The 12,538-nt window shown below is 49.9% G+C and overlaps 1 long non-coding RNA gene across 1 annotated transcript in view; it reads left to right on the top strand.

Annotated features, from left to right (window-relative positions):
- Positions 1-12,538, top strand: part of LOC140422782 (uncharacterized) — a 175,201-nt gene that overhangs the window by 78,644 nt on the left and 84,019 nt on the right. The window lies entirely within an intron of this gene.

The following is a 12,538-nucleotide window of genomic DNA, read 5'->3' as shown; positions in this document are numbered from 1 at the left end:
TTGCTGTTCCTGCAACTTGTCGAGGGGTCAGGAGCCATAGCAATAGGGAATATGCTTTGCCACCCACATGTCATCTGATTACTTCTGTTTCTTCGCTGAAGCTATGAAGGAGGGCAGAATTCCTGAGGATAAATATATCATGGCAACTTCTAACAAATCTTGCATTGACTAGTAGAATTCTACAGGGACCTTGAGGTACCCTCAATAACGATGCTTAGAGATTAAACTGTAAAGAAGGCTTTATTAGGCTAATAACTATGCTACAGATTTGGACGAGAGCTGACTGCTATACAGACCATGAGGCAGGCCTTTATGTATGGCTCCCAGATGGGCGGAGCCAGAGGCGGAGTCCCCAGGGTTCCAAGCCTGGTCTTAAAGGGGACATCACCTTACATGATGATAAGGCAGTAACCGTTCATCACATTCACCCCCTGTTTAAAAAGGAGTCCGGCGGGGGTGAAGTGCCATCATAGGTCCATCCGTCTCGGCGGCCGGATCGTCCTCCTCGATCTCCTCAGTTCGGGCGGTGGTGCGGCGGGCACGGACGTCCCGGTTGAGGGCACATCCGGGAGCACAGCGGTCGGAGCTTCGGTCCGGGTCGGGGCAGAGGAACTAGGCAGGGCCGGGGGTAGCGGAGCCGGCGCCAGCGGGATGTGTAAAGGGGGGGCGCACGGTAGGAGCTCACCAACGGGTGGTAGGGCCGGAAGGGGGTGTGTTGTAGGGGGCGACGAGTCCTGCAGGGGAGCGGCACGGGAAGGGGCGTCTGTGGTGGAGGATCCAGCGGGCGCCAGATCCCGGAGGGAAACCGTATCTTGCCTGCCGTCGGAGTACTCCACGTCAGCGTAACTGGGGTTGGCGTGGAGCAGTCGGACCTTTTCAACTAGGGGGTCCGTTTTATGGCTCCTCGCGTGCCTCCGGAGAAGAACAGGTCCCGGAGCCGTCAGCCAAGGTGGAAGCGAGACCCCGGAGGTAGACTTCCTGGGGAAGAGAAACAATCGCTCATGAGGGGTCTCATTTGTGGCCGTGCAGAGGAGTGACCTAATGGAGTGTAGGGCATCGGGTAGGACCTCCTGCCAGCGGGTGGTTGGGAGATTTCTCGACCGCAGGGCCAGAAGGACAGCCTTCCACACGGTCGCGTTCTCCCTCTCCACCTGCCCGTTTCCCCGTGGGTTATAGCTGGTCGTTCTGCTCGAGGCGATGCCTTTGCTGAGCAGATACTGACGCAGTTCATCGCTCATGAACGATGTACCCCGGTCGCTGTGGATATAAGCAGGGAAACCGAACAGGGTGAAGATGCTGTGCAGTGCCTTAATCACCGTGGCTGAGGTCATGTCGGTGCAGGGAATGGCGAATGGGAAACGGGAGAACTCATCGATCACGGTGAGGAAATAGGCATAACGGTTGGTGGACGGGAGGGGCCCCTTGAAGTCCACGCTCAGTCGCTCAAAGGGGCCCGAGGCCTTCACGAGCCGAACCTTGTCTGGCCGATAGAAGTGCGGTTTGCACTCCGCACAGACCTGGCAGGCCATGACCATGGCCTTGACCTCCTTGGTTGAGTAAGGTAGGTTGTGGGACTTGATGAAATGGACGAGCCGGGTAACCCCCGGGTGGCAGAGGTCATTGTGGATGGCTTGCAGGCGGTCCTCCTGCGCGTTGGCGCATGTGCCACGGGACAGGGCATCTGGGGGCTCGCTGAGCTCCCCTGGACGATACTTGATATTGTACGAGTAGGTGGAGAGTTCTATCCTCCACCTCAAAATTTTATCGTTTTTTTATTTTGCCCCGTTGCGTGTTATTGAACATATAGGCGACCGACCGTTGGTCGGTGACGAGGGTAAACCTACCGGCGAGGTAGTGTCTCCAGCACCGCACAGCCTCCACAATGGCTTGTGCCTCCTTTTCGACTGCAGAGTGTCGAATCGCGGAGACGGTGAGGGTTCGGGAGAAGAACGCTACTGGTCTGCCTCCTTGATTGAGGGTAGCAGCCAGGGCGATGTCTGATGCATCGCTCTCTACCTGGAAAGGGATGGTTTCGTCCACCGCGTGCATGGCGGCCTTGATGATGTCGGCCTTGATGATGTCGGCCTTGATGCGGTTGAAGGCCAATTGAGCCTCAGCCGAGAGGGGAAAAGTGGTGGTCTTTAGGAGTGGGCGGGCTTTGTCTGCATACTTGGGGACCCACTGGGCGTAATAGGAGAATAGCCCCAAGCACCGTTTGAGGGCCTTGAGGCTGCGGGGGAGAGGGAGTTCCTTAAGGGGGCGCATGCGGTCGGGGTCGGGACCTAGGACCCCGTCTTCCACGACATAGCCGAGGATGGCCAGCCGGGTGGTGTGGAAAACGCATTTACCCTCGTTATAGGTCAGGTTAAGGGCTCGGGCGGTCTGGAGGAACATTTTGAGGTTAGCGTCATGGTCCTGCTGATCATGGCCGCAGATGGTGACATTGTCCAAGTACGGGTATGTAGCCCGCAAACCGTACTGGTCCACCATTTGGTCCATCGCCCTTTGAAAGACGGAGACCCCATTTGTGACACCAAAGGGGACCCTGAGGAAGTGGAAGAGCCGGCCGGCTGCTTCGAAGGCAGTATAGAGGCGGTCTTTTGGTCGGATGGGTAGCTGGTGGTAGGCAGATTTGAGGTCGACCGTGGAAAAGACTCGGTATTGGGCGATCCGATTTACCATTTCCGCGATGCGAGGAAGGGGGTACGCATCAAGCTGCGTGAATCGGTTTATGGTCTGGCTATAATCCACGACCATCCGTTTCTTCTCCCCAGACCGGACTACCACCACTTGCGCTCTCCAATGCTGTTGCTCGCCTCGATGACCCCCTCTCCCAGTAAACGCTGGACCGCTGACTTGATAAAAGCCATATCTTGGGCACTGTAGCGCCGGCTCCTGGTGGCGACGGGCTTACAGTCGGGAGTGAGGTTAGCGAATAGCGAGGGGGGTGCGACTTTCAGTGTCGCAAGGCAGCACACCGTGAGGGGGGGCAAGGGTCCGCCGAACTTCAGTGTCAGGCTTCGGTGGCTGCACTGGAAATCCAGTCCGAGCAGCAGGGGGGCACAGAGGTGAGGGAGGATATAAAATTTGAAACGGGTGTATTTGGCACCCTGGATCGAGAGATCCGCAATACAGTACCCCGTGATTTGTACCGAGTGGGACCCAGATGCGAGGGCTATGGTTTGGGATGTGGGATGGGTGCGTAGGGAGCAGCGCCTTACCGTTTCAGGGTGGATAAAGCTCTCCGTGCTCCCGGAGTCGAAGAGGCATGCAGTGTCGTGCCCGTTGACCTGGACCTGCATCATGGAGTTCTGCAGGTGTTTTGGCCGAGTTTGATCGAGGGTGATCGCACCCAGTCGCGGGTAGTCGGAGTCGTAAAATGGCCGCTGCCGTTGGTCGCACGTGTCGGGTCGAGAAGATGGCCGCCGACCAGATGGCCACTCCCATGATTCGCACGAGGCTGATGACGTGTCAGAAGAGGACGTGTCGGGTCGGTGCGCAGCAGCATTGCGAGGCCTGCGGGCCCGAGAGCCTGATTTTCGGGCCGGCTGTTCTTTGTTTTTCTGGCCCCTGGGTCTGGCCAGGCAGACCCTCGCAAAGTGCCCTTTCTTCCCGCAGTCGCTGCAGATCGCGGAGCGGGCTGGGCAGCGTGGGCGTGGGTGCTGGCCCTGCCCGCAGAAGTAGCAAGGTGTGCCCCCATGGTGAGCGGGTCGCCGCGTGGCGCAGGCCTGTAATACGGGCGAGTCTGAGGAAGTCCGGGGGGGGCTGGCAGAGTCCGCGGGGTACGTACCCAAGTTATGTCGGGCCACCTCCAGCGAGGAGGCGAGCGTTAGCGTCTCCTGGAGGTCTTTTGCCCCGTTTTCGAGCAGTTGCTGCCGGATGTAGGTCGAGCGGATGCCGGACACGAAAGAATCTCTGATGTGCAGGTTCATATGGACTTCCCCTGTCACATCCTGATGGTCACAGTCCCTGGCCAGCGCGGTGAGTTTCTCAACAAACTCGTCGAGCGATTCCCCCGAGCGCTGCCGGCAGGTAGAGAGCAGATGCCGGGCGTGCACCTCATTGATGGGTTTGACAAACCGCTTGCGGAGCAACTCAATCGCTTCCTCATAAATCGTCGCCTTTTCGAGCGTTGCGGAGATTCTGTGACTCACCCGGGCGTGGAGTAGACGCAGCTTGCGTGGCCCCAGGATGGGAGTCGCAGCGGAGTCCAGGTAGGCCTCGAAGCACCGCAGCCAGTATTTAAAAATTTCCTTTGCCTCCGGCGTTCGTGCTTCCAGATTGAGCTTCTCTGGTTTTAGGCCTGCGTCCATCCTGAATCTAGTTTAGCCTAATAAATTGAGGTACCCTCAATAATGATGCTTAGAGATTAAACTGTAAAGAAGGCTTTATTAGGCTAATAACTATGCTACAGATTTGGACGAGAGCTGACTGCTATACAGACCATGAGGCAGGCCTTTATGTATGGCTCCCAGATGGGCGGAGCCAGAGGTGGAGTCCCCAGGGTTCCAAGTCTGGTCTTAAAGGGGACATCACCTTACATGATGATAAGGCAGTAACCGTTCATCACAGACCTTAAAAGGTGACTTTTACTGCCTTGAAAGAACTGGAGGAACTCCGCAGTTTGCCCCCAAGTGTTTATTCTGTGCAGTAGTAGTTTCCTGTGGCCTGTATGTGCAAAATTAAAAGGTTGGACTTCGAGATTTCTAGGTCATTTCAGCTAATTTGGAGGCAGAAATAAGGAGTTAAGATCATGACTTGCAGGTCACCCCGCTGTGAGGGACGTCAGAGCTCAACTTACTAATGAAGTGTCCTCATTGGTTTGGTGGTCTCCTTTTGTATGCATTGTATTTACTACAATTCCTCAGCGTTCATATAAATTCCACTTCCTTTAATGTGCTTCATCTTAGAACACAGCAGCATATCAGGGTCAGGATGTCGCACTGAAGTTCCACCTGATTCTGGGCACGATGATGCCGGGAGAATGTCAGAAAATTAATTTGCACCAGCTGGGATTTCTCTCACACAGACATGTCACCATCCATTGCTTGCCTGCTCATTGCATGCAAATAAGATCAGGAAATGAGGCCTGGGTCCTTGATGGTTTTATTTCTTCTTGTCCCACTAGTTGCTGGTGGTATTTCTCACAGAGCATCATTATGGGCTCAGAGCTGCCACTATTGAGTAAGAGGGTCTTGAAGTAATCTCCTTGATTTCCAGTTCCCCTGCTGAAGTCAAACCAAATGTTGTTTAGTTATGTATAATCCTCCGGGCACTTCTGCATTGTTAAGATCCCCCGCCACCTGCTGTGTAGCAGTGGCACCCTTGTTAAACGGAAGCTAGCTTCTCATGGTAGCTATCAGCTTCTGAAAGCTCTGAGAGATGACAGCCTGTCACCTCAGCTCCAAGTGCCTGAAACCTGATTTGCAATGTCCTGTGTAATCTGGGCAGCAGTCTGAGATTACCAGAGTGTCATAATATCCACGCATGTATATAATGAAGTGCAGACAGACAGTGATTGACAAACAGGATGACCAGTAAGCACACAGCACAGTGCAGCCAATCACCAGACAGGACACGACCACTATAAAGCCAGAGGGCACTAGGTTTCCCGCTCTCTCTGGACCCAGCCAAGGAGACAGTCAGGGTCCATGAGTTAGCACAGTGCAAACACCATGCGGTAGCTAGTAAGTCTGGTCAGGCTAGTACTAGGTCTCCAGTCAGTTCAGTATAGTGTCAACCCACAGTTAAAGATGTATGTTAGTTCTATCGTTCAATAAAACCGTGTTGGATCTTCTACAGTGTTAGAGGTCTGTTTCTCGCATCACTGCATCAAGTGCAGCCCACACCGAACCGACCTGCCTAACACATCACAGAGGAGCCCCTATCTGCTTGAAGGACATATGACCGGAACAATTATTTCAGGTTGAAAGAAAACTGACTCATGCGCCAATGATGTCTGCCACAAAAATTTCTGCAAAAGTAAAGAATAGACTCAAGACAGTGACTGCTGGCCGAATCTTCCAGGCCCACTAGCAGCGGGAAGCTTGGTAAGTGGGACTTAATTTGATGGGAGGCCAAAAATCAGTTTTCCGATGATGGGATGATCTTAGAAATTAAGTTCTCAGGATTTTAAAGATGGGTTAAAGGCTTCCCGATGATCAAAGTCAGGAAGCCCTTTTACTGAATTAAAGATGGCACTTATGCTCATCTAAAGGCCACCCCGTCAGAATTACGTTCATCCTCCAAATTAAGATCCCCGCCAACAAGAAATTAGAGCGTTCACACTTACAACAGTACAAAAGCGGCTTGCATCTGGCGAGCTTGACTTCTTCCTGGATTTTGAAATGAGTAGATGCTACTTTGGACTTGTCTCACAAGCCTCAGCCTCTCGACTCAGATCAGGTGAAGGTTGGACACAGGAGGTAGGCTTAAGGGTAGAAGGGAGGGAAGCTGTCCAAGCAAGGAAGTCAAATTGTCTGGATGGAAAGGGAGGCAGCAAGGGAATGCGAGGGAGCAATGATGTAGGATGGAGGGAAGGGCATTTATTACGACACCCTGGGCTAGGGCGCAGTCAATTTCAGCCCCATTTGACCTGGAGTTGCAACACAATTCAATTAACCAATAATTCTTAGAAAAATACCCAAAGTCTTTGGCCCATTTTCAGCCCAATAACATTAACATTTTTCACATTTTGGTGAACAGATTTTGGAAAGTAATGTTTGACACAACAATAAATGTGAACTTAAACGAGAAAGCTGATGTATGGAAATAAACAACTTGTCACAGCAATAAATTACAATTTAAAAATAAGTAATAAATAAAGACATTAAAATGGAAGGGTGAAGGTTTGTGTATTCAGCTCACTCCCAGTCTCAGGGTGCTTACTCATCTACCCGCCCCCATGTAAGAGTGCCTGATAGTGTGTGGGAGTGAGGGTAAATGAGAACCAGGGGACTGTGAGTGAAGCAGACACACACACCCTCACACACACCCCAGCCTCACACTCACTCACCCACCCCCACACTCACTCACTCACCCACCCTCAAACTCATTCACCTACCCTCACTTACACTCATCCACCCTCACACTCACTCGCCCTCACTAAATCGGCGGGGGGGGGGGGGGGGGGGGGGCAAATGGAAGATAGACATGGAGTGAAACCTGAGGCCTAGCAGTGCCCAAAAACAGATGCCCTCTGAGGGGAGTTCTAAGAAGCAGAGGAACACAGATAAAAAGGGGATGGTGGAGGAAGTGCAGGGACATGGTGAAAAACAGATGTACGAAGAGAGAATTTGGAAGAAGCAGGGAACACCGGGGGAATGTGTCTGGAGCCAGACCAAAGCATTAGGAGCTGGGGAAAAATGGCCAAAGCCACAGGAAAGTGTGGTGAGTTAAGGCTCCATGTGCTCCAGAGTCTCTCTTTCTTGACATACTCACAGTTGCCAGTGTTCACTGCTCCTCCAATGACAGACTGTTTATCTCTCATGTTTGCTGCAGAAAGGCTCAGTCAGGAGAGAAGCAAACTGCCGTTGGAGGGGCAGTAACCTGCAGAAACCTTCAAATTCCCTGACCCACCTTTCCAGCATTTTCAACAATTGCCCCATGGGCCACACAGAGGGGCTTTGTGGGCTGCATTGTGATCCATGAGCTGTGGGTTGGATAAGGCTGCTCTTAACGTATTTTGATTTATAATAGCTGAATTCAATGGCACTACCTAACATCTGCCCTGCTGGTGGTTTGATCCCTTGCATTCACCAAACTGTGCTAAAGCACCAACACTAAATGCATGCATTAGAAGAGACCTTGGCGTGTTTGTCCACAGATCTCTAAAGGCAGAAGTGCAGATTAATAGGGTGGTGAAAAAGACATGCCAAGGTCCCTTTGTTCCTCAGAACTTCCCAGTGTCAAACCATTCATTGAATACTTCCTTGTCACATTACTCCTTCCAAAGTGTATCACCTCACACTCTTCCGGGTTAAATTCCATCTGCCACATTTGTGCTCATTTGGCCATCCTTTAATCCAAGACACTCAACGCTGTTAACCACCCAGCCAATATTTGTGTAATCCGTAGAGTTACTGATCCTACCCCCCACATTGTCATCTATGTTGTTTATATAAATGACAAACAATAGGGGTTCCAGCACCGATCCCTGTGGTACACCCACTGGACACTGGTTTCCAGTCATTAAAGCAGCCGTCTGTCATCATCCTCTGTCTCCTACAACTAAGCTAATTTTGAATCCATCTTATCAAGTTACCCTGTATACCATGTGCATTTGCCTTCTTTATAAGTCTCCCATGCAGGACCTTGTCAAAGGCTTTGCTGAAATCGATGTAAGCTACATCAAATGCACTACCCTGATCTACACACCTGGTCACATGCTCAAAAAATTCAATCAAATTTGTTGGGCATGACCTCCCTCTGACAAAGCCATGCTGACTATCCTTGATCAAACCTTGCCTCTCCAAGTGGAGTTAGTTTCTTTCCTTCAGAATTTTCTCCAATAGTTTCCCTACCACTGACGTGATACCCACTGGTCTGTAGTTCCCTGGCTTATCTCTACAAACTTTCTTAAATAGTGGAACCACATTAGCTTGCCTTTATAAATCGAAGCATAGATTACAAAAAGCAGGGAGGTCATGTTGGAGTTGTACAGAACTTTGGTGAGGCCACGTCAGGAGTGCTGTGAACAGGGCTGCAGGAAGGATGAGTCAGCTGACCAAGGCACCATGGTTCAGCAGGCCATTCAAGGGGAGGGAATAAATAGGCAAGTTGTAGTGTAGGGGATTCTATTATCAGGGGGATAGATAGTATCCTTTGTGAGCAGGATAAAGAGTCCCGCATGGTATGTTGCCTGCCCGGTGCTAGGGTGCGGGACATCTCTGACCGGCTTGAAAGGACACTGGAGAGGGAGGGGGAGGATCCAGTTGTTGTGGTCCATGTCGGTACCAACAACATAGGCAAGTCTAGAAAAGAGGACCTGTTTAGAGATTATAAAGAGCTAGGATTCAAATTAAAAAACAGGTCCTCAAGGGTCATAATCTCCGGATTACTGCCCGAGCCACGTGCAAATTGGCATAGGGAGGCAAGAATAAGGGAAGTTAACACGTGGCTGAAAGAGTGGTGTGGGAAAGAGGGGTTCCTTTTCATGGGACACTGGCATCAGTTTTGGGACAGGGGGAACCTATACCGTTGGGATGGTCTCCACCTGAACCAAGCTGGGACCAGTGTTCTGGCGAAAAGAGTAAATAGGGTGGTCAATAGGACTTTAAACTAGAGGTTGGGCGGGAAGGGAAAGTCAGGGAACCAAGAGGTGAAGTAATCAGTGGGAAGCGTAGCTGCTTAGGAATACAAAAAAGCACGAAAAGACAGAACTCAGGAGAGGTTACGATAGTCCCCATCCCACAAAATATGACACAGTGTATGGAAAGGCTCAGTAAAGGCCCACCACACTAAGAAAACAAAAAGGGACGGTCAATAGAGAATTAGAGGTGCTATATTTAAATGCGCACAGTGTACGGAACAAGGTAGATGAGCTTGTGGCCCAGATTGTGACTGGCAGGTATGATGTGGTAGGCATCACAGAGACGTGGTTGCAGGGGGTTCAGGACTGGCATTTAAACATCCAGGGATTCAGAACCTATCGAAAAGACAGAGAGGTGGGCAGAGGGGGCGGGGTTGCCTTGTTAATTAGGAATGAAATTAAATCAATAGCACTAAACGACATAGGGTCAGATGATGTGGAGTCTGTGTGGGTAGAGTTGAGGAACCACAAAGGCAAAAAAACCATAATGGGAGTTATGTACAGGCCTCCTAACAGTGGTCAGGACCAGGGGCACAAAATGCACCACGAAATAGAAAGTGCATGTCAGAAAGGCAAGGTCACAGTGATCATGGGGGACTTCAATATGCAGGTGGACTGGGTAAATAATGCTGCCAGTGGACCCAAGGAAAGGGAATTCATTGAATGTTTACAGGAGGGCTTTTTGGAACAGCTTGTGATGGAGCCCACGAGGGGACAGGCCATTCTGGACTTAGTGTTATGTAATGAGCCAGACTTGATTAAAGATCTTAAAATAAGGGAACACTGAGGAGGCAGTGATCATACTATGGTAGAATTCAATCTCCAATTTGAAAGAAAGAAGGTAGAATCAGATGTAAAGGTGTTACAGTTAAATAAAGGTAACTACAGGGGCATGAGGGAGGAACTGACGAAAATCGACTGGGAGCAGAGCCTAGTGGGAAAGACAGTAGAACAGCAATGGCAGGAGTTTCTGGGAGTAATTGAGGACACAGTACAGAGGTTCATCCCAAAGAAAAGAAAGGTTATCAGAGGGGGTATTAGGCAGCCATGGCTGACAAAGGAAGTTAGGGAATGCATCAAAGCAAAAGAGAAAGCATATAATGTGGCAAAGAGCAGTGGGAAGTCAGAAGATTGGGAAGGCTACAAAAACAAACAGAGGATAACAAAGAGAGAAATAAGGAAAGAGAGGATCAAATATGAAGGTAGGCTAGCCAGTAACATTAGGAATGATAGTAAAAGTTTCTTTAAATACATTAAAAACAAATGGGAGGCAAAAGTAGACATTGGGCCGCTCCAAAATTACGCTGGTAATCTAGTGATGGGAGACAAAGAAATAGCTGAGGAACTAAATAAGTACTTTGCGTCAGTCTTCACAGTAGAAGACCTGAGTAATATCCCAACAATTCAGGAGAGTCAGGGGGCAGAGTTGAATATGGTAGCAATCACAAAGGAGAAAGTGCTAGAGAAACTAAGAGGTCTAAAAATTGATAAATCCCCGGGCCCAGATGGGCTACATCCCAGAGTTCTAAAGGAGATAGCTGAAGAAATAGTGGAGGCATTAGTTATGATCTTTCAAAAGTCACTGGAGTCAGGGAAAGTCCCAGAGGATTGGAAAATCGCTGTTGTAACCCCCCTGTTCAAGAAGGGAACAAGGAAAAAGATGGAAAATTATAGGCCAATTAGCCTAACCTCGGTTGTCGGCAAGATTCTAGAATCCATTGTTAAGGATGAGATTTCTAAATTCTTGGAAGTGCAGGGTCGGATTAGGACAAGTCAGCATGGATTTAGTAAGGGGAGGTCGTGCCTGACAAACCTGTTAGAGTTCCTTGAAGAGATAACAAATAGGTTAGACCAAGGAGAGCCAATGGATGTTATCTATCTTGACTTCCAAAAGGCCTTTGATAAGGTGCCTCACAGGAGACTGCTGAGTAAAATAAGGGCCCATGGTATTCGAGGCAAGGTACTAACATGGATTGACGATTGGCTGCCAGGCAGAAGGCAGAGAGTTGGGATAAAAGGTTCTTTTTCGGAATGGCAACCGGTGATGAGTGGTGTCCCGCAGGGTTCAGTGTTTGGGCCACAGCTGTTCTCTTTATATATTAACGATCTAGATGACGGGACTGGGGGCATTCTGGCTAAGTTTGCCGATGATACAAAGATAGGTGGAGGGGCAGGTAGTATGGAGGAGGTGGGGAGGCTGCAGAAAGATTTAGACAGTTTAGGAGAGTGGTCCAAGAAATGGCTGATGAAATTCAACGTGGGCAAGTGCGAGGTCTTACACTTTGGAAAAAAGTATAGAGGCATGGACTATTTTCTAAACGGTGACAAAATTCATAATGCTGAAGTGCAAAGGGACTTGGGAGTCCTAGTCCAGGATTCTCTAAAGGTAAACTTGCAGTTTGAGTCCGTAATTAAGAAAGCAAATGCAATGTTGTCATTCATCTCAAGAGGCTTGGAATATAAAAGCAGGGATGTACTTCTGAAGCTTTATAAAGCATTAGTTAGGCCCCATTTAGAATACTGTGAGCAATTTTGGGCCCCACGCCTCAGGAAGGACATACTGGCACTGGAGCGGGTCCAGCGGAGATTCACACGGATGATCCCAGGAATGGTAGGCCTAACATACGATGAACATCTGAGGATCCTGGGATTATATTCATTGGCGTTTAGGAGGTTGAGGGGAGATCTAATAGAAACTTACAAGATAATGAATGGCTTAGATAGGGTGGATGTAGGGAAGTTGTTTCCATTAGCAGGGGAGACTAGGACCCGGGGGCACAGCCTTAGAATAAAAGGGAGTCACTTTAGAACAGAGATGAGGAGAAATTTCTTCAGCCAGAGAGTGGTGGGTCTGTGGAATTCATTGCCACAGAGGGCGGTGGAGGCCGGGACGTTGAGTGTCTTTAAGACAGAAGTTGAGAAATTCTTGATTTCTTGAGGAATTAAGGGCTATGGAGAGAGAGCGGGTAAATGGAGTTGAAATCAGCCATGATTGAATGGTGGAGTGGACTCGATGGGCCGAATGGCCTTACTTCCGCTCCTATGTCTTATGGTCTTAATTCTGGTCGCGAGTATAGGAAGGATGTGGTTGCACTGGAGGGGATGCAGAGGAGATTCACCAGAATGTTGCCTGGAATTGAACATTTAAGTTATGAAGAGAAGTTTGATAGGCTTGGATTGTTTGCACTGGAGCAGAGAAGACTGAGCGGCGACCTGATCGAGGTGCAC

The sequence above is a fragment of the Scyliorhinus torazame genome, chromosome 5 (genome assembly GCF_047496885.1).
Source record: "Scyliorhinus torazame isolate Kashiwa2021f chromosome 5, sScyTor2.1, whole genome shotgun sequence".
Taxonomy (NCBI): Eukaryota; Metazoa; Chordata; class Chondrichthyes; order Carcharhiniformes; family Scyliorhinidae; genus Scyliorhinus; species Scyliorhinus torazame.
This window is presented reverse-complemented; position numbering and strand designations above follow the sequence as displayed.